Raw genomic sequence first — 24822 nt, 5'->3', positions numbered from 1 at the left:
CATGGTGTTTTGGGGGGAATAACTTAAAGGAGCTGCTGCTGTTCCATCACTCAGTCATGTCCAACTCTTCTCGACTCTATGGCTACAGCCCACTAGGCTCCTCTGTCCATGGAATTCTCCAGGCACGAATACAGGAGTTGGTTGCCATACCCTTCTCCAAGGGATCTTCCTGACCCAGGGATCCAACCTGGGTTTCCTACGTGCAGGCAGATTCTTTGCAGTCTGAGCTTCCAGGGCAGCCTATATATACATATACCTATGCAGATATTTAAAATAATTATTTTTATCTCTGTAGCAGTTTAAATACTTTCTGTGAGCCAAAGAATAGATGCTTTTGAACTGTGGTGTTGGAGAAGACTCTTGAGAGTCCTTTGGACTGCAAGGAGATCCAACCAGTCCATCCTAAAGGAGATCAGTCCTGGGTGTTCATTGGAAGGACTGATGTTGAAGCTGAAACTCCAATACTTTGGCCACCTCACGCGAAGAGTCGACTCATTGGAAAAGACCTTGATGCTGGGAAAGATTGAGGGCAGGAGGAGAAGGGGATAACAGAAGATGAGATGGTTGGATGGTATCACCGACTCAATGGACATGGGTTTGGGTGGACTTCGGGAGTTAGTGATGGACAGGGAGGCCTGGTGTGCTGCTGATGGGGTCACAAAGAGTTAGACACGACTGAGCGACTGAACTGAACTGAATTGAACTGGTTCTAATAAGATGTCTTTAGGGAGCATACACCAGTTTCAAAACCAGGCACATGTTCACATGGCTCTGAGTTCGAGATCCCTGACCAAAGGGTTGGACACCATCTGTCAGGACTGGACACCATCTGTCAGGAGGACCTTGATGTTTTTTAGCTGGCAGGTCGAGTGGCTTTCCAAGGTGCTTGCTGCTTCCTCACTCGCACAAACTTAGTTAGCTGGGATTCCCCATTGGGAAGTGAAGGTAGGTAGAATTTTGTCCTTCCCCTCACTGCCTTCAGTATATTTTACTCTCAAAACCATCCCCAGAGATTTGAAAGCATCAAGAATATAAAAAATATCTCTTCTTCACAAGGTTGGAGGCCCCAGAACTGACCTTGAAAAGATTTATTTTTACCTTTATTTAAAAAATGAGAATTTAGGCAGAAAAATATAGTAGATACCTGTTGTTAACATTTTTGGGGGCAATATTTGTTACATTAGGAGTGTAAGAATAAGATGGTTGATACATATTTGTTTTCTAATTATAATTTAGAACATAGTTATAAATACTATGGTTTATGGATTAAATATGTACCCTGTTATCTCCTAATCTACTCTGGAATAATAAAATATATATCACTAGGGACAATATTCATAGTTCTAGAATATTCCTAGCCATTTGGTTCCTTTACAGAATAAAGTTAAACTAGAAATAAGACAATGTCAAGTAAAAAAGTTGCCTTTGCCCACCTCATCTTACATGGGCTCCATTTTGGGGGGTATATACCATAATGATTTAATGATATATATTATATTGTGAAATGATCATCACAGTAAATTTAATAATAACATCCATCACCACACATAGTGAATATTTTTTTTGTGAGAAATTTTAATATCTTTCCCCTTAGCAACTTTCAAATATGCAATAGAGCATTGTTAACAATATCCCCATGCTGTATATTACATTCCCAGAATTCATCTTCTAACTAGAAGTTTGTACCTTTTGATCACCTTCACTATTTCACCTTTATTTGTGATGAATATATGACTAGTTATAGAGTTCTGGGTTGCCAAGGGTTTTCTTTTAACCCATTAATTACCTTATTCCATTGATTTCAAGTTTAGGTCAGTTCTATTTTTAGTTTTTTGAGGAATCTCTATATTGTTTTCATAGTGACCGTACCAGTTCACATTCTTGTCAACAGAGCATGAGGATTCCCTTTCTCTTCATTCTCGCTGATGCTTGTTATTTGTTGTGATTTCGAGAAGAGTCATTGTGACAGATGTGAGGTAGTATCTCACTGTGGTTGTTATTTGCTTTCCTCTGATGATTGGTGATATTGAGCATCTTTTCATGTGCCTATTGGTCATCACTATATCTTCTTTGGAAAAATGTCTCTTCATACTCTTTGCCCATTTTTTAGTTGGGTTGTTTATTTGATGTTGAGTTGTATGAGTTCTTTGTATATTTTGGATATTAACCCCTTATTGGATATATCATTTGTAAATACCTGTTTCCATTCAGTAAGTGGACTTTTCATTTAGTTGATAGTTCCTTTGCTGTGCACAATTGTTTTTTGTTGTTTTTTTTTAGTTTGATATGGTCCCATTTTTTTATTTGATAAGACCATTATCTAAGAGGCTGCCACCTATGTTTTCTTCTAGAATGTTTATTCTTTAAAGTTTTACATGTCTTTAATCCATTTTGAGTTTATTTTTTTACATAGTGTTAGAAAATAGTCCAGTTTGATTCTTTTGTATGTAGCTGTTTAGTTTTCTCAACACCAATACTGAAGAGGCTACCTGTTCTATTGTATATTCTTGCCTTTTTCATCATAGATTAATGCCCATATGAGTTCATTTTTGGGCTCTCCACTTTATTCTATTGAACTATGTTTCTGTTTTTGATACCATTTTGATTACTGTACCATTGTAATATAGTTTGAAATCAGGAGGTATGAACCTCCAATTTTGTTCTTTCTTAAAACTGTTTTAGCTGTTCAGGGTCTTTTTGTTTTCATACAAATTTTAGAATTATTTTTTCTAGTTCTGTGAAAAATGGCATTGGTATTTTGATAGAGATTGCATTAAATCTGTAGATTACCTTAGGTAGTTTAATCATTTTAACAATATTAATTCATTAATTTCTCTTTCTGATGGTTCTCATTGTTAGTATACAGAAATGTAAGAGATTTCTGTATATTAATTTTATATCCTGCAATTTGATCAATTCATTGATTAGTTCTAGTTTGTGTGTGTGTGTGTGTGTGTGTGTGTGTGTGTATGTGTGTGTATGTGGTGTCTGTAGAGTTTTCTATGTATAATATCATGTCATCTGCAAACAGTGACAGTTTAATTACTACCTTTCCAGTTTGGATTCCTTTTATTTCATTTTCTGTCTGGTTGCTGTGGCTAAGACTTCTGATACTACCTTGAATGTAGGTGGCAAGAGTGGGCATTCTTGTCTTATTCCTGATCTTAGAAGAAATGCTTTCAATTTTTTTGCCATTAAGTATGACATTAGCTGTGGGCTTGTCACATGGTCTTTATTTTGCTGGGATGTGTTGCCTATGGGTTCCATTTTTAAAAGAGTACAGACCAAAATTCCTACGCCCTACTAGAGCCTTTCCATGGTACTAGACTGCTGGTGAGCTTTAGTTTCTTATTTTTAAATGGGGACAAAAGTACCTGTCCTAGCAGTCATAAGAATGATTTATAAATTTAATTCAATTATACCAAAGTACTTTATAACTCATGACATAAACTTATAAAATGATAGCTACTTTGTATTAAGCATCTGCTAAATTCTTAGGAATAGTACTGGAAGTTTTACTTGTGTTATGGTACTTCTTTTAAGGCTCAACATGATCCTGCACAATTGTTAAAATACATTTGATATATAATAGTTAATAAAAGCTCAAAGATGTTGTGTGATTTTCAGAGGTCAAATAGACCTAAAGGACAGAGTCAAGATTTAGTTCAATATTACTTCCAAATAGAGATGTTACTTTTCTTTGTACTCAGAACTAAGGCAACAGGATTATTTAATATTTTATGGTAGGTAGCATTAAGAAGGCGGCAAAAGTCACTGAATAATCTGCTCCTTCAGCAAAGCTAGCAAAGAAAACACCCAGATAAAGTTGTGCTTATATTTTACAGCAGATCACCTGAAAACCCCTGGGCTTCACACGTTTTTAAAATAGTTTTTGTGTGTTTGACTACACAGTAAGAAGGGAAAAGAATAGATGTTTTAGATGCAAAAGGAATATGGCATGCCATCCCTGCCAGATTCAAGCTTATAGTTTTCATTAGTTTTATTTTGCTCATTTTATCAAATCACAAGTGATAAAACAGGAGAAACATAAGGACTTCATTGCTTTTGGCTAATAGATGGGAAACAACAGAAAATTCTTTCCATAAATGCAGAAAAATAATTTTCTTCATAATAGCTAACATGCCTTCTTTAGGCATTAAGATACATTTCTGTTTATAATCTTAAGACAGCTATAATTTTACTCTTTATAAAAATGAAGCCTCCCAGGAAAAACAGGGTATTTCAGTGTCCTAATCTTTATTTTTTTTAATTAATTTTTATTGGTGTATGGTTGATTTACAATGCTGTGTTAATTTCTGCTGTATAGCAAAGTGAATCAGTTATACAAATGCATATATCCATTCTTTTCTAGATTCTTTTCCAATGTAGATCATTACAGAGTATTGAGTAGAGTTCCCAGGGCTACACCGTAGTCCTACTAAGTTATCTGTTTTATGTATAGCATTGGGTATGTCGATCCTAATCTCCTAATTTATCCCTCTTCTCTTTCCCTTTGGTAACCATAAGTTTCTTTTCTACATCTGTGACTCTATTTCTGTTTTGTAAATAAGTTCATTAACATTTTTTTAAGATTCCACATATAAGTGATATCATGATATTTGTCTTTCTCTGTCTGATTTACTTAGTATAACAATCTCTAGGTCTATCCATGTTGCTGCAGATGGCATCATTTCATTCTTTTTAATGATTGAATAATATTCCATTGTATGTATGTATCACATCTTGATCCATTCCTCTGTTTATGGAATGCTTCCATGTCCTGGCTATATTTTCTCCAGATACATGCCCAGGAGTGGAATTACTGGATCATATTCGTACTCTAATCTTTAAATTTGGTTAGAAATGGTTGGATTGCTTCACTGATTCAATGGACATGAATTTGAGCAAACTCCAGGAGATAGTGGAGTACAGAGGAGCATGGTATGCTACAGTCCACGGAGTTGTGAAGAGTAGGACATGACTTAGTGACTGAACAACAACAATCTTTAAATTCCATCATTGAAAATGTAGGTGTGCAGCCCAGTTTCTAATCTCTTAGAACATTTTGCACAGTAGGTTTTAATCATTGGAGTGAATAATTGCCTAGGAGAGCAGTACAGCTTCATGCAATATGACTTGGTAGTCAACATTCTCATTTTCCAATAAAAGGGAAATTTCATGAACAGAAACAGAAATTTCATTGGACTCCTTGAAATTTCACCTGTGAAGAGAATTCTTCTGAGCAGCTTCTTGAGAAAGTATGTCTTAATAGGTTTATCATGAATATGGGGTCTTCATTGCTTATAATATCACTGACAGACACAATGTTAGCCACTGAGTTTGCATAGTTATGGAGAGTATCATGATCTGTTTTACCATTAACCTGTCTGCCAAAAGACAGGAACTGTGTTCTCAACCAACAAACTTTGGTATCATATCTTCAGTAAACTTCTACCCTCAAAATCCAGGTTCAACTGACATATCTAAAACCATGTCTATCTGATTAGCCCATGGTACCAAATACTCAACTGTAGTTCCTTGTTTGATGGCAAGTCCAACCTTTATCTCATTGCCCCAAATGTCTTTAATGAAAGCCCCTGGATTCTTGTATATATGGATTGACTCCTGTTATAGCCATTGGCTTTACCTACTCTTCCAGCCTAGAAACCATCCTGTGCATGTCAAAGAAAGGATCCTGTCCTCTCTGCTTTTGGAGACTCTACCATAGGGTGGCCAAAAGTAATGTGAATAAAATACCCATCTATTGTATCCAGGTGCAGATAATCAGCCTCAGAGGCCAGCATTTAGAGATTTTCAGCCCCTGAATTGGCCAGGTTGCTGCTGAAGATGGATGGGTCAGTCTCATAGCTAGGCATCATGATCCTGGTTCCCAGGGGCCAACTTACATGAGTCTTCCAGTAAGATGAAGGTTTTATCCTGATTTCTTCTTCTTTTAAAATGTACTAATTAATGCTTTAATCTTTGAACATGACTAGTAAATATTTTAATTTTGAACAAGGACTAAATTTTCATTTGAAATAATGATTAATTTTCCCAAGTGTAAAGTAAAGGGCATGAGTTATAGCTTTAAAGAATTTATTTTACTAACAGTTAGGTCCTAAATATATTTGCCTATTATTCAAATGAGTCAGAACTAGTAGTTTGCTTGGTTTTTGTTGCTTTAGTGGGGAAAGTTAACAGAAGAGTTGACTAATTTAGTGATTTTTGTAAAATATGCACATAAATAACCTGAAATATCCATGGATTAGCTGTTTGTTAGTATCTTGCTGTTGTTGTTCAATCTCTAAGTCATGTCCAATGCTTTGCGACCCCATGAACTACAACACGCCAAGCTTACCTGTCCTCTGATTTAGTAATATAAATGGGATCAAATGGCTAGCTAATAAATGTTTTTGTTCCCAACTTTCTTTCAAATAAAATTCTGTTATATATATACATATATATATGTGCATGTATATTTATGTTAGATGTATGTTTAATGCATACATTTACTATAATGCTAGATCTTTCTTACTGTATTCTCCTGTAAGACATTTGGCATATTTTCTTTATTTTGCATTTTAGTTTTCTTTTGTCATCAATAAATTTATCAAGTTTTCTGAATATAAAAGTATTTTCCCAGATTTTTCCCATTAAGTTCCTATAGTATTAGGCCTTTTTTTTTTTTTTTTTTTTTTTTGAGGCAAAGTAACAAAGATTCATTTGGAAGAATTTCCAATCATAGAAGTACACTACCCTTTACTAGTGAACTGCCTTAAAGACAGATGTTGGCAAGTTCATATATGTATGAGCAGGACAGCAGCAAGACATTTGTATACCTGAAAGTCTTGCTTTTTCATCTAATCTAATCCTAGCACAACTATAAAATTGGAGCAAGAGATTTAAGACAAGACATTTGTAGACACCATGGATAATTTCTGGAAGCTACCATAAGTGTAATCTCTAAGCCTCCATTTAGAGGAGGATTCATGATCAGTGTGGAAAATTTTTTTTTCTTTTACTATTTTTTTTTTTTAGGGCTTCCCTGATGGCTCAGCAGGTAAATAATCTGCCTGCAATGCAAGAGATAGAAGAGACGCGGGTTTGATCCCTGGGTTGGGAAGATCCCCTGGAGAAGGAAATGGCAACCCACTCCAGTATTCTCGCCTGAAAAATCCCATGGACAGAGGAGCCTGGTGGGCTACATTCCAATGGGACAAAGAGTCAAACACAACTAAATACACATTTTTTTAAAAAAAACATGTAGTCATATTACTTCACACTATGGACATGCTACTTGGAGCTCTATTGTTAATTTTTTTGTTCCCAGGCCAGTGTCTGGGTATCTTCATTAAGAGTGGAAAGGTTTTTCATATTAGAATTTGTCCTTGGCTCTAAACCTGGGACCCAGGAATCATGTCTTGGGCAACATGGGTTAGGCATCTGTAGTAGCTCACCTGATGTGACTCCTAATCTTCCCTTGGTGAATGCCAGCTGAAGGACCTTTCCTACCACAATTCCCTGCCATGTCCACTGACTCCTTGCAAGACCTCTCAGTGACCTGAGTACTTTCCTTTAATGTCATTTCTTGAGAGCTTGAGCTGAAATTAATCTATGTATGCCTAGATCTGATCTTTTCAACTAATGATTTTAAGTACTGTAAATGAGGGCTGCATAACCAACATACATTCCAAAAACCACAGTAACAATGGGATAAACAAATCTTTCACAAAATCCTTCAAAGGCTTCCTACAGTTCTCATTTTAGCATTCAGAGTACTTACTAGGACCTTCAATTCTCAATTCATACAGTCTGGGCCTTGCTTATGCCACAGTCCCACCTCTCATATCTTCCTGACTACCCTTCTGTTTCAGCTATGCTAACAACCTTCCTGTGCATGTCTGCTCCTGACTCAGCCTTTCTACCTGCTTTTTGCTGTCTCTAGTCCACCACCCTCAATCCCCAACCCCCACCACTGTGTCCACACCATTTCTTACTAAATTTTGTTAATCTTTTAGACCTCAACTTAAACCTTGTTTTCTTAAAGTTTTCTTTCAGTATCTAGACTCAAAGTGTGGCTCTCCTTTTATTTATCTTTTTAGCAACCTAGACCTCTTCATAGTACATTTCGCAAATGTCTTTATATAATTATAATTGACTGTGTTGTATTTCTCTTCTGCATTAAAAAAAAAAAAAAACACTAGGATCATGTCTCTTATTTAATACTACACTTAGCATGGTGTCTTAGCATGGGCTTCCCTGTGGCTCAGCTGGTAAAGAATCCACCTGCAATGCGGGAGACCTGGGTTCAATCCCTGAATTGGGAAGATCCCCTGGAGAAGGGACCAGCTGCCCACGCCAGTATTCTGGCCTGGAGAATTCCTTGGACTATATAGCCCATAGGGCCGCAAAGAGTCGGACACAACTGAGCAACTTTCACTTAGCATTGTGTCTTGCATGATACTCATTACCTTTTTATTGAATTAATTAAGCATTGTGAATAATGCCTCATGACTGCACTTTCTGTGAATCCTTTTTTTCTGTTATCACACATATAGAACAAAACATACTGTAACCTCAGTTCCCCTGAAAGCATAGCCTAAGTCAGAGGCTTCCTTGAAGGTTAGTTGATCTTAAGGAGCAGGGGTGAAGAACATTAAAAGTGTGATTGCTATGGACTGAAGTATGTCCCTTCAGAATTCATATTTTGAAGCCCTAACTCCCAGTGACTGTGTTTGGAGACAGTGTCTCAGAAAGTAATCAAGATTAAATAAGGTAATAAGAGTGGGGCCCAAATCTGATCAGTTGTAAGGAGGGGGGAAGTGCTCTTATCTCTCTTTGCCATGTAAGGACACAGGGAGAAAATGGTTTTCTGCAAGCCAGAAGAGTGTCTTCAGAAGAACTCAACCATGCTGGCACCTTGGTCTTAGACTTGCAGCCTCTAGGTCTGTGAGAAAATATATTTATATTGTTTAAACCACTCAGTCTATGGCATTTTGTTATGGCAGCCTGAATAGGCTAATACAGTGACATTGGGAAAGAGATAAAGCTGGTAAGAAATTGTGTTACTGCATTGGTTAAAAGTATAGGTGAGTGATGCTTGATTTGAAGACTTACGAAATTGTTTTCCCTGGGGATGAAAAGGGGAAGCATATATCTATCAGCCTTTGTAGCCCATTGGTTAAGGATGGCAGAAGTATAAGAGTAGGAAGTAAGATATGTGATGCAACCTGAAGAAAGGCATCAAAGCATTGCACTTGAAAGTGAGCTGTTGAAATCCATAAAGAATTGATCACTGCAGCAGAGGCTGGAAGAAGAGGTGTGGCTGATAAGATTTGAAGTGGTATACAAATTATCTCATACATAGACCACCACAAAAGTGTCCTGTATTCAATATCCACAAGTAATTTATGTTTTTAGTATTTCTGCAATGCTTATTCTACATGGAAAAATAAGTGAGGCAGTTTTTATAAACTAAAATTCATAAAAAGTTTGATTGCAAGTAAAAGCTAACTCTGACATTATTGTAGTGATTCTTACAAATAAAATCTCGAAACATAATTTTTCAAGGTGTCAAAAGAAATGTTATTAACAACTTAAGCATTGTTTATCTCAGAATCTAAATAAATGGATATGTTACTTACCAGAAAGCAAATTTAACATGATTCTTTATCATAGAAGCAATAAGCTGTGAATTACAGTGAAAATGACATTGAGAAATAACCTGTTTTAAAAGCTGCCAGGGACAGATACTGCTAGAGATAATAACTTTTTAAAATTAGTTGATGTTCAAAATAATTATAAGTTGAAAACAATCTAAATACCTTGAGAATATAATTTTGATCAATCTGAATATGATTTAAGAGAAATACTAGAATGGTTTCCCCATGATTGGAAAACTTTTGTATATTTTAAAGAGAGAAAGCCTTTGACTGTGTGGATCACAACAAACTGTGGAAAATTCTGAAAGAGATGGGAATACCAGACCCCTGACCTGCCTCTTGAGAAACCTATATGCAGGTCAGGAAGCAACAGTTAGAACTGGACATGGAACAACAGACTGGTTCCAAATAGGAAAAGGAGTACATCAAGGCTGTATATTGTTACCCTGCTTATTTAACTTATATGCAGAGTACCTCATGATAAATGCTGGGCTGGAAGAAGCACAAGCTGGAATCAAGATTGCTGGGAGAAATATAACCTCAGATATGCAGATGACACCACCCTTATGGCAGAAAGTGAAGAGGAACTAAAAAACCTCTTAATGAAAGTGAAAGAGGAGAGTGAAAAAGTTGGCTTAAAGCTCAACATTCAGAAAACGAAGATCATGGCATCTGGTCCCATCACTTCATGGGAAATAGATGGGGAAACAGTGGAGACAGTGTCAGACTTTATTTTTCTGGGCTCCAAAATCACTGCAGATGGTGACTGGAGCCATGAAATTAAAAGACGCTTACTCCTTGAAAGGAAAGTTATGACCAACCTAGACAGCATATTCAAAATCAGAGACATTACTTTGCCAACAAAGGTCCATCTAGTCAAGGCTATGGTTTTTCCATGGTCATGTATGGATGTGAGAGTTGAACTGTGAAGAAAGCTGAGCGCCGAAGAATTGATGCTTTTGAACTGTGGTGTTGGAGAAGACTCTTGAGAGTCCCTTGGCCTGCAAGGAGATCCAACCAGTCCGTTCTAAAGGAGATCAGCCCTGGGATTTCTTTGGAAGGAATGATGCTAAAGCTGAAACTCCAGTACTTTGGTCACCTCATGTGAAGAGTTGACTCATTGGAAAAGACTCTGATGCTGGGAGGGATTGGGGGCAGGGGGAGAAGGGGACGACAGAGGATGAGATGGCTGGATGGCATCACCGACTCGATGGACGTGAGTTTGAGTGAACTCCGGGAGATGGTGATGAACAGGGAGGCCTGGCGTGCTGCTGTTCATGGGGTCGCAAAGAGTCAGACATGACTGAGAGACTGAACTGAACTGAAAGAGAGAAAAAAAGATAAAACTAAATACAAGAGGGACCTCAAGATAATTTGTAACATTGAAATAAAAAAGTAAATTTAGAGCTTCCACAAGGGGAAACAATTATTTTTTCAGATACATTTTATTGTTATCAAAATAATCCGTATACACCCTGGAAAAATGCAAATAGTAAAGAAAGATTATAATCAAAGCACCAGCTCACTGAAAGACAACTCTTTTAACCTAGATTTGTGTTTATTTTGGTGTTACCTAAATTTCTCTAAATAATATGCTTATATTACCATTTCTTTGTTTACCAGTATTAAATGTGACTCATTTACTCTTGCTGTTATGCATATGGTTTTAATTCCCTTTCTACTCCCACTTCTGGAGAAGGAAATGGCAACCTACTCCAGTGTTCTTGCCTGGAGAATCCTAGGGACAGGGGAGCCTGGTGGGCTGCCATCTATGGGGTTGCACAGAGTCGGACATGACTGAAGTGACTTAGCAGCAGCAGTCTTTATCTTGTAGAAGGAAGTGCAACCCACTCCAGTATTCTTGCCTGGAGAATTCTGTGGACAGAGGAGCCTGGTGGGCTGCTGTCCATGGGGTCGCACAGAGTCGGACATGACTGAAGCGACTTAGCATGCATGCATTCCCACTTCCAGCCTTTCTTGTTGCTCTGTCTCTCCTTCCAAAATAATTCTGTCATATCTTAAGTTCCATCATTCCCATAACCTTGGTAACTATAAATACACAAGTAACCACAAATAACATAAACTATTTCTGTCTCCACAGGTTGTAGATAATTCTCATTACTTTCTACTTTGTATTGACTTAAATAGACTGCAAGTTATTTCTCTAGAAAAAATGGGTTTATTCAGGATCAGCAAAGAATTTCAGTTTGGGATCTGAAACCATGGCAAGCCATGTATAAGACCCATGAAAAAATGGAGAGAACTCTTTTATAGAGTGGAGAGGAAATTGGGAAACCCATGGTAACCCAATAGTCCATGGCTTTCCATTGGCTGAGTTCTGAAGTCTCTCATTGGATGAATTCTTGCCTGGAAAAAAAACAAACCTTTTCTTCTCTCTGTTGGGTTCTGCTGTTGTGATAGGACATGAGAGCTTCACTTTCTGGTCTCTTGACCCTATTTTGTTGAGGTTTCTGTTTATCCATTTTTTACGTTTTCTTCCTTTGATCAACGTCTTCCTCTGAAAATACTGCTGGTCAAGAGTCAGGTTTTCTGCACTGTTTGATATAAATCACAGCAAGATCCTCTATGACCCACCATCAAGAGTAATGGAAATAAAAGCAAAAATAAACAAGTGGGATCTAATTAAACTTAATTAACAGAAAATAATCAATAGAAAATTAAAGATTTACTGATTATGGCCCCACCCATCAGAACAAGACCCAGTCTCCCCCAAATTGTCTCTCCTATTAGGAAGCTTCCATAGGCCTCTTATCCTTCTCCATCAGAGGGCAGACAGACTGAAAACCACAATCACAGAAAACTAACCATTCTGATCCCATGGATCACAGCCTTGTCTAACTCAATGAAATTGAACCATGCCATGTAGGGCCACCCAAGACAGACGGATCATGGTGGAGAGTTCTAACAAAATGTGGTCCAATGGAGAAGGGAATGGGAAACCACTTCAGTATTCTTGCCTTGAGAACCTCATGAACAGTATGAAAAGGCAAAAAGATAAGACACTGAAAGATGAACTCCCCAGGTGCCCAATATGCTACTGGAGAACAGTGGAGAAATAACTCCAGAAAGAATGAAGAGATGGCGCCAAAGCAAAAACAACCCCAGTTTTGGATGTGACTGGTCATAGAAGCAAAGACCAATGGTGTAAAGAACAATATTGCATAGGAACCTGGGATGTTAGGTCCATGAATCAAGACAAATTGAAAGTGGTCAAACAGGAGATGGCAAGAGTGAACATAGACATTTTAGGAATCAGCAAACTAAAATGGACTGGAATGGGTGACTTTAACTCAGATGACCATTATATCTACTACTGTGGGCAAGAATCTCTTAGAAGAAATGGAATAACCATCATGGTCAACAAAAGAGTCTGAAATGCAGTACTTGGATTCAATCTCAAAAATGACAGAATGATCTCTATTCATTTCGAAGGCAAACCATTCAATATCATGGTAATCCAAGCCTATGCCCCAACCAGTAATGCTGAAGAAACTGAAGTTGAACAGTTCTATAAGGACCTACAAGACCTTTTAGAACTAACACCCCAAAAAGATGTCCTTTTCATTATAGGGGACTGGAATGCAAAAGTAGGAAGTCAAGAAACACCTGGAGTAATAGGCAAATTTGGCCTTGGAATATAGAATGAAGCAGGGGAAAAGCTAATAGAGTTTTGCCAAGAGAATGCACTGGTCATACCAAACACCATCTTCCAACAGCATAAGAAAAGACTCTACACATGGACATCACCAGATGGTCAACACCGAAATCAGATTGATTATATTCTTTGCAGCCAAAGATGGAGAGGCTCTATACAGTCAGCAAAAACAAGACAGAGCTGACTGTGGCTCAGATCATGAACTGCTTGTTGTGAAATTCAGACTTAAACTGAAGAAAGTAGGGAAAACCACTAGACCATTTAGGCATGACCCTAATCAAATCCCTTATGATTATATAGGGGAAGTGACAAATAGATTCAAGGGATTAGATCTGATAGACAGAGTGCCTGAGGAACTATGGATGGAGGTTAGCGACATTATACAGGAGACAGGGATCAAGACCATTCCCAAGAAAAAGAAATGAAAAAAAGGAAAATGGCTGTCTGAGGAGGCCTTACAAATAGCTGAGAAAAGAAGAGAAGGGAAAAGCAAAGGAGAAAAGGAAAGATATACCCATTTGAATGCAGAGTTCCAATGAATAACAAGGAGAGATCAGAAAGCCTTCCTCAGTGATCAGTACAAAGAGTAGAGGAAAACAATAGAATGGGAAACATTAGAGATCTCTTCAAGAAAATTAGAGATACCAAGAGAACATTTCATGCAAAGATGGGCTCAATAAAGGACAGAAATGGTATGGACCTAACAGAAGCAGAAGATATTAAGAAAAGGGGGCAAGAATACACAGAAGAACTATACAAGATAGATCTTCACCGCCCAGATAATCATGATGGTATGGTCACTCACCTAGAGCCAGACATTCTGGAATGTGAAGTCAGATGGGCCTTAGGAAGCATCACTATGAGCAAAGCTAGTGGAGGTGATGGAATTTCAATAGTTGAGCTATTTCAAGTCCTAAAAGATGATGCTGTGAAAGTGCTTCACTCAATATGGCCTAAATTTGGAAAACTCAGCAGTGGTCACAGCACTGGAAAAGGTCAGTTTTCATTCCAATCCCCAAGAAAGGCAATGCCAAAGAATGCTCAGCCTACCAAACAATAGCACTCATCTCACACGCTAGTAAAGTAATGCTCAAAATTCTCCAAGCCAGGCTTCAACAGTACATGAACCGTGAACTTCCAGATTTTCAAGCTGGATTTAAAAAAGGAAGAGGAACCAGAGGTTGACAGGTTGACACAAAATCCACTGGATCATCGACAAAGTGAGAGAGTTCCAGAAAAAACATCTATTTCTGCTTTATAGACTATGCCAAAGCTTTTGACTGTGTGGATCACAACAAACTGTGGAAAATTCTGAAAGAGATGGGAATACCAGACCACCTGACCTGCCTCTTGAGAAATCTGTATGCAGGTCAGGAAGCAACAGTTAGAACTGGACATGAAACAACAGACTGGTTCCAGATAGGAAAAGGAGTACATCAAGGCTGTATATTGTCACTCTGCTTATCTAACTTATATGCAGAGTACATCATGAGAAATGCTGGGCTGGATAAGGCACAAGCTGGAATCAAGATTGCTGGAAGAATTATCAATAACCTCAGATATGCAGATCACACCACCTTTATGGCAGAATGTGAAGATGAACTAAAAAGCCTCTTGATGAAAGTGAAAGAGGAGAGTGAAGAAGTTGGCTTAAAGTTCAACATTCAGAAAACTAAAATCATAGCATCTGATCCCATCACTTCATGGCAAATAGATGGGGAAACAATGGAAACAGTGACATACTTTATTTTTGGGGGGTTCAAAATCACTGCAGATGGTGATTGCAGCCATGAAATTAAAAGACGCTTTACTCCTTGGAAGAAAAGTTATGACCAACCTAAACAGCATATTAAAAAGCAGAGACATTACTTTGCCAACAAAGGTCTGTCTAGTCAAAGCAATGGTTTTCCAGTAGTCGTGTATGGATGTGAGAGTTGGACCATAAGGAAAGCTGTGTGCTAAAGAATCAATGCTTTTGAACTGTGATGTTGGAGAAGACTCTTGAGAGTCCCTTGGACTGCAAGGATCTCCAACCAGTCCATCCTAAAGGAAATCAGTCCTGAACATTCATTGGAAGGACTGATGCTGAAGCTGAAGCTCTGATACTTTGGCCAGCTGATGCGAACAACTGATTCGTTGGAAAAGACCCTGATGCTTGGAAAGATTGAAGGTGGGAGGAGAAGGGAATGACAGAGGATGAGATGGTTGGAAGGCATTACTGACCTAATGGACATGAGTTTGAGTAAACTGTGGGAGTTGGTGATGAATATGGAGGCCTGGCATGCTGCAGTCCATGGGGTCGCAAAACGTTGGACATGACTGAGCGACTGAACTGAACTGAATTGAACTTAGAAAAGCTTTTGTGCAGCAAAGGAAGCTATAAACAAAGTGAAAAGACAACCCTCAGAATGGGATAAAATAATAATAAATGAAACAACTGACAAAGGATTAATCTCCAAAATATACAAGCAGCTCATGTAGCTCAGTACTAATAAAACAACTCAATCAAAAAGTGAGCAAAAGAGCTAGACAGACATTTCTCCAAAAACACATAGAGAAGGCAACAAACATATGAAAAGATGCTAAGCATTGTTCCTTATTCACTTCAGTTCAGTCGCTCAGTCGTGTCCGACTCTTTGCAACCCCATGAATCACAGCACACCAGGCCTCCCTGTCCATCACCAACTCCCGGAGTTCACTCAGACTCACATCCATTGAATCACTGATGCCATCCAGCCATCTCATCCTCTGTCGTCCCCTTCTCTTCCTGCCTCCAATCCCTCCCAGCATCAGAGTCTTTTCCAATGAGTCAACTCTTATCATGAAGTGGTCAAAGTACTGGAGTTTCAACTTTAGCATCATTCCTTCCAAAGAAATCCCAGGGCTGATCTCCTTCAGAATGGACTGGTTGGATCTCCTTGCAGTCCAAGGGACTCTCAAGAGTCTTCTCCAACACCACAGTTCAAAAGCATCAATTCTTCGGCGCTCAGCTTTCTTCACAGTCCAACTCTCACATCCATACATGACCACTGGAAAAACCATAGCCTTGACTAGATGGACCTTTGTTGGCAAAGTAATGTCTCTGATTTTGAATATACTGTCTAGGTTGGTCATAACTTTCCTTCCAAGGAGTAAGCGTCTTTTAATTTCATGGCTGCAATCACCATCTGCAGTGATTTTGAAGCCCCAAAAAGTAAAGTCTGACACTGTTTCCACTGTTCCCCTATATATTTCCATGAAGTGATGGGACCAGATGCCATGATCTTCGTTTTCTGAATGTTGAGCTTTAAGCCAACTTTTTCACTTTCCTCTTTCACTTTCATCAAGAGGCTTTTGAGTTCCTCTTCACTTTCTGCCATATGGATGGTGTTCATTATTAGAGAAACACAAATCAAAACTACAATGAGGTGTCACCTCACATCAGTCAGAATGGTCATCATCAACAAGTCTGCAAACAATAAATTCTGGAGAGGGTGTGGAGAAAAGGGAACCCTCTTGCACTGTTGGTGGGAATGTAAAATGATACAGCCTCCATGACGAACTGTATGGAGATTCCTTAAAAAATTAGAAATAAAACTACCATATGACCCAGGAATCCCACTACTGGGCATATACCCTGAAAAAAACAGAATTAAAAAAGACACATGTACCCAATATTCATTGCAGCACTATTTACAATAGCCAGGAAATGGAAGCAACCCATACCCATCAACAGATGAATAGACAAAGAAGTTGTGGTACATATATACAATGGCATATTACTCAGTCACACAAAGGAATGCATTTGAGTCAGTTCTAATGAGGTAGATGAACCTAGAGCCTATTATACAGAGTGAAGTAAATGAGAAAGTGAAAAACAAATATCGTATATCAGCACATATATATGAAATCTAGAAAGATGGTACTGGTGAACCTATTTGCAGGGCAGCGGTGGAGACACAGACATAGAAAACAGACTTGTGGACACAGTGGGGGAAGGAGAGGGTGGGACAAATTGAGAGACTAGCATGGAAACGTACATTACCATATGTAGAATAGATAGCCAGTGCAAATTTCCTGTATGATGCAGGGAGCTCAAACCCATACTCTATGACAACCTAGAGGGTGGGAAGGTGGGAAGTGGGAGGGAGGTTCAAGAGGTGTGGACATACGTTTACATATGGTTGATTCATGTTGATATATGGCAGAAGCCAACACAATATTGTAAAGCAATTATCCCCCAATTAAATAAATTTGTTAAAAAAGAAGTTTTCTGGTTTCACCAGTTTTTTGTCCCTCAATACAAGGAAGGACCTTACCTGAGTATAGTGTCCCAGTTTAGAATGAAATTGCACAAATTTGAAACCTATTTGTCACATTTGAGTAACAAGGAGATCTAGGAAGAACTCTCAGATACTTTTTATCTAAGTCCATGTTATCAAAATCACAGACATTGGAGATCATCTGAACATATGATATCATCAAAGGTTTGGTGACAGATATCCAATGGCCTGATTTGTATAACTTGGAAAAGATGTCTCATCAGATGTCATCTGCTTCAATTCCGGAAAATCTTTACTTTGAAGTCAACAGATAATGTGCAATCCAGTTAGGATTTGTTGCTTTTTAGGTGTGTCATGTGAACTCAAGAGTCTATTCCCTGGAGTTTGGCAGCAAAAGGGCCAGTTAGCAACACTTAATAGGAACCTTTCCAGCAAGGTTGAAGAGAGTCCTTCTGGATGTGTTTTTTCCAATGACAAAATTTCACATTTCCAGGTCTGATGCTCAAGATCTTTGTCTCCTGAGAGTGAGCTATGACAAGATTGCTCCACTGAAATATTTTGCATTTTTAATAGAAGTAATCAGGCCTTTGAAATATTGGAATATCTCCTTTCATCGGTTTGGAGAAGGAAATGGCAACCCACTCCAATATTCTTGCCTAGAGAATCCTGTGGACAGAGGAGCCTGGCAGGCTGCTGTCCATACAGAATTGGACACGACTGAAGCGACTCAGCATGCATTAATGCATTGGAGAAGGAAATGGCAACCCACTCCAGTATTCTTGCCTGGAGAATCCCAGGGATGGAGGAGCATGGTGAGCTGCCGTCTATGGGGTCGCACAGAGTTGGACACAACTGAAGAGACTTAGCAGCAAGCAGCCTTTCATCAGTTATGACTCAAAAGAGGCAAGGAGCCAAGTGCATTGGACATCCAGAGACTGTCTCAAAGAGTGAGAATTTATGAATTCTAAAAGAGGTGAATCTGAGATTTAAAAAGACCAATAGCAATGCTTTGGGCCAATATATTTGGAGGAATTTTACAAAATTTGCCAACTGAGTCTTAATAATGCCATTAATGGGCTTCCCAAGTGGTGCTAGCGGTAAAGAACCTGCCTGCCAATGCAGGAGATATGACAGGTGAGTTCAATTCCTGGATGAGGAAGATCCCCTGGAGGAAGGCACGGCAACCCACTCCAGTATTCCTGCCTGGAGAATCCCATGGACAGAGGAGCCTGGCAGGCTATAGTCCATAGCGTTGCAAAGAGGTGGACACGACCGAAGCGACTTAGCATATACACACAGTGCCATTCATGCATTCAGCTAAACAAGAGGACTGAGGTGGTGTGCGCAGTAAAAATGTAAGACAAGCCAAACAGTTCAGACTTGTTGAAGTACCTGACTAGTAAAATGAGATCACTATGAAGTTCAAGAGGAGTTCACTAGATGAGGATACTCTTTTCCAAAAGAACTTTAACCTCAGAAGAGGCAGTGGCTTGTCTGCAAGAGAAAGCTTCAGTCCAGTGTGAAAACATACAGACCATGACTAAAACATATTCATGAGACAGAGGAAATTGTATCACTCCATTTGCCAGACCTCAAATGGTCAATTAGGTGGTTTAAAATGTCCAGGAACAGTACAAACAGGCTTCCCCAGGTTGTATTTCAGACAAGCCAACAAGTAAAGTAGGCACTTTTTGTGGCATTGTTAAAGTTTCCCTACCAATATTAATTCATGAAGGCTATCATTTTGTCAGTAGACCAGAGATTTAATGCATGTACAGCGGTGAGGAGTGGGAATTTTAGAGTCTCCAGCAGGGCTAGATTGTTATTTAGTGCAAACCAGAGCTTTCTCTTTTTATCAAACCAACAATTCTTGAATTTCTAATCTTGCCTTTCCTTTTCAAGGTCAATTGTTGGGCTTCTCTAGCCAGTTTTTCTAAGTTGTCATTTGGAGAAATATCCCTTTGAACCATGGAAAGGTTTCTCTGCTGTTAGTTCCCTTAAGGGCAGCATTCCTTGTGAAAATGTAAGCAAGGCAATTTCCCTTAGCTTTCAGAGAGTCAAGTTTAGAATGACCCAGCATATTGATAATAGATAGCTAAGGTGGCAGATAGCTCCCCTGCTGACTCAGATGATAAAGAGTCTGCCTGCAATGCAGGAGACCCGGGTTCAGTCTCTGGGTCAGGAAGATCCCCTAGAGAAGGGAATGGCTACCAACTTCAGTATTCTTGCCTGGAGAATTCTATGGACAGAGGAGCCTGACAGCTATAGTCCATGAAGTCACAAAGAGTCAGACATGACCGAGTGACTAATACTTTAACTACTTTTCACAAAGTGGCAAATAAAAGTAATGCATCCATTAATTCTTAATCATAGGGGCCATGTTAAACTTTATTTCCAATGGAAGTAAAGAAGCCATATTGTTTCATAATATTAAAAAATCATGAAAGCATACTATTGCTATTGCTTTCAGAAGTTACTCTGAAAGCATATCTATTGTCAGTCTAAATATTGACAGTTTTGCCCTTGGTTAAAGTACAACCCTATGTAAGAGTGTATAATTCAGCCTTTGGGACCAAAGTACTCAGAGGAAAAGACGCTCCCTCAAAAATATTAAGGGCAAAAGCATAGCCATCACAATATATGCCATTTTTACCTTTAAAATAAGAGCCATCAGTGAGGAGTCAGCATTGCCAAAATGAATTTCCTGTAGATTATCATGAGTAGTAGGAAGGTGAGTCATCAGCATTAAGCAGTTGTGAGAGACTTCATCAATGACAGAGGAGAGAAGAGTATCAGGGTTAAGGTTATTACAACATAAAAGAGGAGGTGTTGACAAACGGACTTCATAGGAGACGAGGAAGCCAATTGAGAAATGTTGAGTGGATTGAGAATTCAGGAGGGCTTACATGGCATGAGGTACAAAAATTGTCAGAGGGGTCCCACAACATTTTTCTCATGGCCTTAACCAAAAGGGCAGCGTTAGTAATGGCTCTAAGACAGCGGGGTTTGTCCTCTTGCCACAGGATCTAATTACTTGCTAAAGCACCCAGCACGTTGATGGTGGTCCCCGTGTTTAGTTGAGTACCCTAAAGGCATTCCCTTCCTTTTCACATAACACAAAGGAAATCTGAGAATAGGGGTGCCTGAGGGCAAGTGGGTTTATCAAACTCTCCTTTAAGTATTAGAATATTGTATCATCTTATTCTTCCATAAAATTGAGTCAGGATGGTTATTTACCAAAAAAACAGACTTTTGGCCATAGGAGAGAAATAGAAATCCAATTTCATCAATAACCAGCTAGAAAAAGCTTGCAGTTGGTGCTTAGTTTCGGGTTTGGGGAAACAGACACCATGAAGCCTATCCAAATTTAGGTGTAACTCTTGTTCTGATATTAGATGCTCCAAATATCAAACTTGGGTTTGGGAAAACTGCAGTTTTTCCTTGGAAATCTAATGTCCCTTTAAGCTAAAAGCTTTAGCAAATGGATGCTGAGGAGGCTTGAGACAGAGAGCAAAGAAGCAAGTTATCCATATATTACAACAAAGTAGAACCCCTGGGAACTTTATGTCAACTAGATTAGCCTTCAGAATTTGTGAGAAATAAAAAGGACTCTAAGTAATACTCTGAGGCATTACTGTCCAGGTGAATTGTCTTTCTTTCCAAGTAAAGGCAAAAAGATATTGGCTAGCTTCATCAACTGGAATACTAAAGAATGCACCACATCACTCAACTAGAGTAAAGAATTTATTTCCAAGGGGAATGGATGTTAGAAGCATATGAGGGTTAGAAGCAACAGGGTGTCAAGGGATAATAATATTGTTTCTTGCTTGGACGTCCTAGACAAACTTGCATCCTTTTTACCAAAGGGAGTTACTGTTATACTTTTCTGTAAAACTTGTCTTTTCCCTTGCCCCAGCTTTTTTTTTTTTTTTTTTTTTTTTTTTTTGGTAAATGAATAAAGCTTGGTTCTTACTTAAGGAATAAACTCTCTCAACACCCACTGTGCCCCACCCCACAAAAATTAGAAGTGTCATAGGAACTAACTGACAAGGACAAGGGATAATGCAGTCTTGAGCCTTGTAAGCTTTTATTGTTGTTCAGTCATGCAGTCATGTCCGACTCTTTGCAGCCCCATAGACTGCAATATACCAGGCTTCCCTGTCCTTTGTCATCTCCCTGAGTTTGCTCAAGCTCATGTCCATTGAGTTGATGCCATCCAGACATCTCATCGTCTGTCGTCCCCTTCTTCTCCTACCTTTCCCAACATCAGGGTTTTTTCCATTGAGTCAGTTCTTCTCATTAGGTAGACAAAGCATTGGAGCTTCAGCTTCAGCATCAGTCCTTCCAATGAATATTCAGGACTGATTTCCTTCAAGATTGACTTGTTTGATCTCCTTGCTGTCCAAGGGACTTTCAAGAGTCTTCTTCAGCACCGAAGTTCAAAAGCATCAATTCTTTGGCACTCAGATTTCTTTATGGGCTTTATAACTTGAAGGATTTCTCTAATTATAAGCTATTGACTAATTCTAGGAAGAACTTTTGAAGGATGTATTTGAATATTGATGGGAGTTGTGCTATGAATTTTGCCAATATTAGTTGGAGATTTTCTCCATGAGGAGGATGGTAGCTGATTCAATAGGGAGAAATGATCAGTGTTTCCTGAATTCGGCTCTAGCACCATCATAGAGAGAACAAGTAAAAAATGTCAAAGAGCCATTTAAATCATCTTCTTGGCTTCCTAGATGATTACTGTGAAGTTCTAGAATTATTTACTCTTTTTGGGAGAAAGAAATTCTGGCATGATAGTTCTATAAGAAGTCTCAGCCTAGCAAATGCTTAGAGGCGGAAGAACTAAGAAGAAAGGGTGTGTATGTCTCAAAGAGCTTAAACAAAAGGAAATAGCTTCAGAGACAGGAACCTCTTGAGGTTCACTAGAGATGCCCACTATTTGGACTGTTTTAGTACACCAAGGCAGAGACTGCTTTGTTGTAGTCGGATTGAGGACCCAGAGTGTGGTTCTCTTGTCAGTTAGGACTGGGAGAGTGTCATCCTCAGTCTGAAGAAAGGTTTCTTTAAATCAGTTAGGAAGAAGATTGGGGAGAGCCCCTGTAGTCCCTCAGAGTCACATCATTGATAATTGAGTGGACATTGGAAAGGCTAGTTAGAGGGCTGAAGGTAAATTTGTAACAATCTCCTTTCCAATATTCTCTTTGCAATACTAGCAGAAACTAGGAGGGTTTTGGCTTCATTTAGGGGATTTAATTTGCTGGAGTTGAAGATTAAGAATTTTAGCAGTCTTCTTTTTAGGTTACTCATCTAGACCATGAAAGAGCTGGTTTGCCAGATTAAATCTAGAGTAAACACAGTTTCCTATTCCATCCTGTTCCTTCATACTAGAAGGGAAAGATCCAGGATCATCCCACTAATAAATACAGAATTAAAAGCTACCTTGGTGAAATGAACATCTGAAGGAAGACCAGAATTTTCTTTAAAAATAATCTGAAATTGATTGTAATTGTAATGAACAGAGTTATTAGGATTTTGTGTATAGGACCAAATTTTGTTTCAATTAATAAGCTTTGGAAAAGCCCTAGGAACTGCCCTATGAAGACACCTAGCAATTGCCTGAGCCTGATCATATAACTGGCTTTTCAGGTGGCACTCGTGGTAAATAACTTGCCTGCCAGTGCAGAAGACATAAGAGATGCGAGTTCAATCCCTAGGTTGGTAGGATTGTGTGAGTAAATGAAATAGTGCATATGATGCATTTTAGCATAGTACTGGGCCTATAAAAATAATGTCAGCTTTTATTATCACTCAACCCCAAGCTCTATAAGACAGGGACTGTATCTATCTTGATTATCACTGTATCATTTAGGGCCTTAGGCAAAATGTACTTAAAAGTCCAACACCATCACTTTTAAATGATGGGCATGAAATTTAGAAAATCCAAGTTTCAAGCCCAGGGGCTTCTGAGATGGCACTAGTGGTTAAGAATCCACCTGCCAATTTAGGAGACATGAGAGATGGGACTTTGATCCCTAGATTGGGAAGATACCCTGGAGGAGACCATGGCAATCCACTCCAGTATTCTTGCCTCAAGAATCCCATGGACAGAGGAGACTAGCAGGCTACAGTCCATAGGGTCACACAAAGTCAGGAACGACTGAAGCAACTTAGCACAATCATATAATGTTAGTGGGCTCCTCTCTGTTTGTAATTCTAGAGACCTTTCAGGATTTTCCCAGTTGGCATTTTTCATCTAATGCTGAGTCTGGTCATCATGACAAGGATATGAGCTAGTTGATATTAGTCAGAGAAACCTAGTTGATAAATTTGACTGAGTTTTAAATCCCTGAGCAAATCTGTGAGAATCTTCATTTATTTTAGGAAAATCTTTGGCTATGGCTGGCAGTTCTGCTTTAATCCAGGGAGTGGAAGAAATTAAGCATTTCGCCTCTGGATCCTTAGAATGTTTAATTTTAAGGGACAAGTTCAGAGGAAAGGGGGAGTGTGTTGTTTCAGAGAAAAAGGAAACGTCATTGAGAGAATTAATACGGAGGAACTAAGTGTACATAGATTGTGTGTTAGTCACTCAGTCATGTCCAGCTCTTTGCAACTCCATGGCCTGTAGCCCACCAGGCTCTTATATTTATGGAATTCTCCAGGCAAGAATACTGGAGTGAGTTGCCATTCCCTTCCTCAGGGGATCATTCCCACCCAGGGATGGAACCCAGGTCTCCTGCATTGCTGGCAGATTCCTTCCATCTGAGCCACCAAATAGAGGAGCTGTACATAGCACAGCAGGAAAGGAGGAAGATAGTACAAGAGGTGAGGCTTGAGATAAAGAAACCAAGGAAGAAGATCATGAAGCTTAGGAAGCCATTTTATCTTTGTTTGCCTCAGTAAATCTTCAAATCTTATTGTGTGGTGTGGTAATTTTAAGCTCCTGATAACATTTGGAAGCCTCAAATGACTGATTGAAATATGAATTCCATTCAGTTTTGGACATTTTAAAGCTGTGGTTGTCCAATTCAGCCTTAAGAAAAGTTAAGGGGACTTCAAAATTTTCTCGTAATGGCCATAGATACCATACATTGTCTTTGATTGGGTCAGTACATTTAGTTAGAAATGTGCCTGAATAAGAATCATGGTTTTCAAATAAAAATTGGCTAGAGTCTCTGTAAGAGGGGTACCCTCAAAATATTTAGATAACTGGGAT

The 24822-nt window shown here is 38.8% G+C and overlaps 1 protein-coding gene and 1 pseudogene across 3 annotated transcripts in view; one reads left to right on the top strand and one right to left on the bottom strand.

The window, feature by feature from the left end:
• The window catches only part of SLC4A10 (solute carrier family 4 member 10), a 245610-nt gene that overhangs the window by 159245 nt on the left and 61543 nt on the right, over positions 1-24822 (top strand). The window lies entirely within an intron of this gene.
• On the bottom strand, positions 5218-5876 carry LOC129647989 (ribulose-phosphate 3-epimerase-like; annotated as a pseudogene).

Source organism: Bubalus kerabau, chromosome 3 (genome assembly GCF_029407905.1).
Source record: "Bubalus kerabau isolate K-KA32 ecotype Philippines breed swamp buffalo chromosome 3, PCC_UOA_SB_1v2, whole genome shotgun sequence".
Lineage (NCBI taxonomy): Eukaryota > Metazoa > Chordata > Mammalia > Artiodactyla > Bovidae > Bubalus > Bubalus kerabau.
This window is presented reverse-complemented; position numbering and strand designations above follow the sequence as displayed.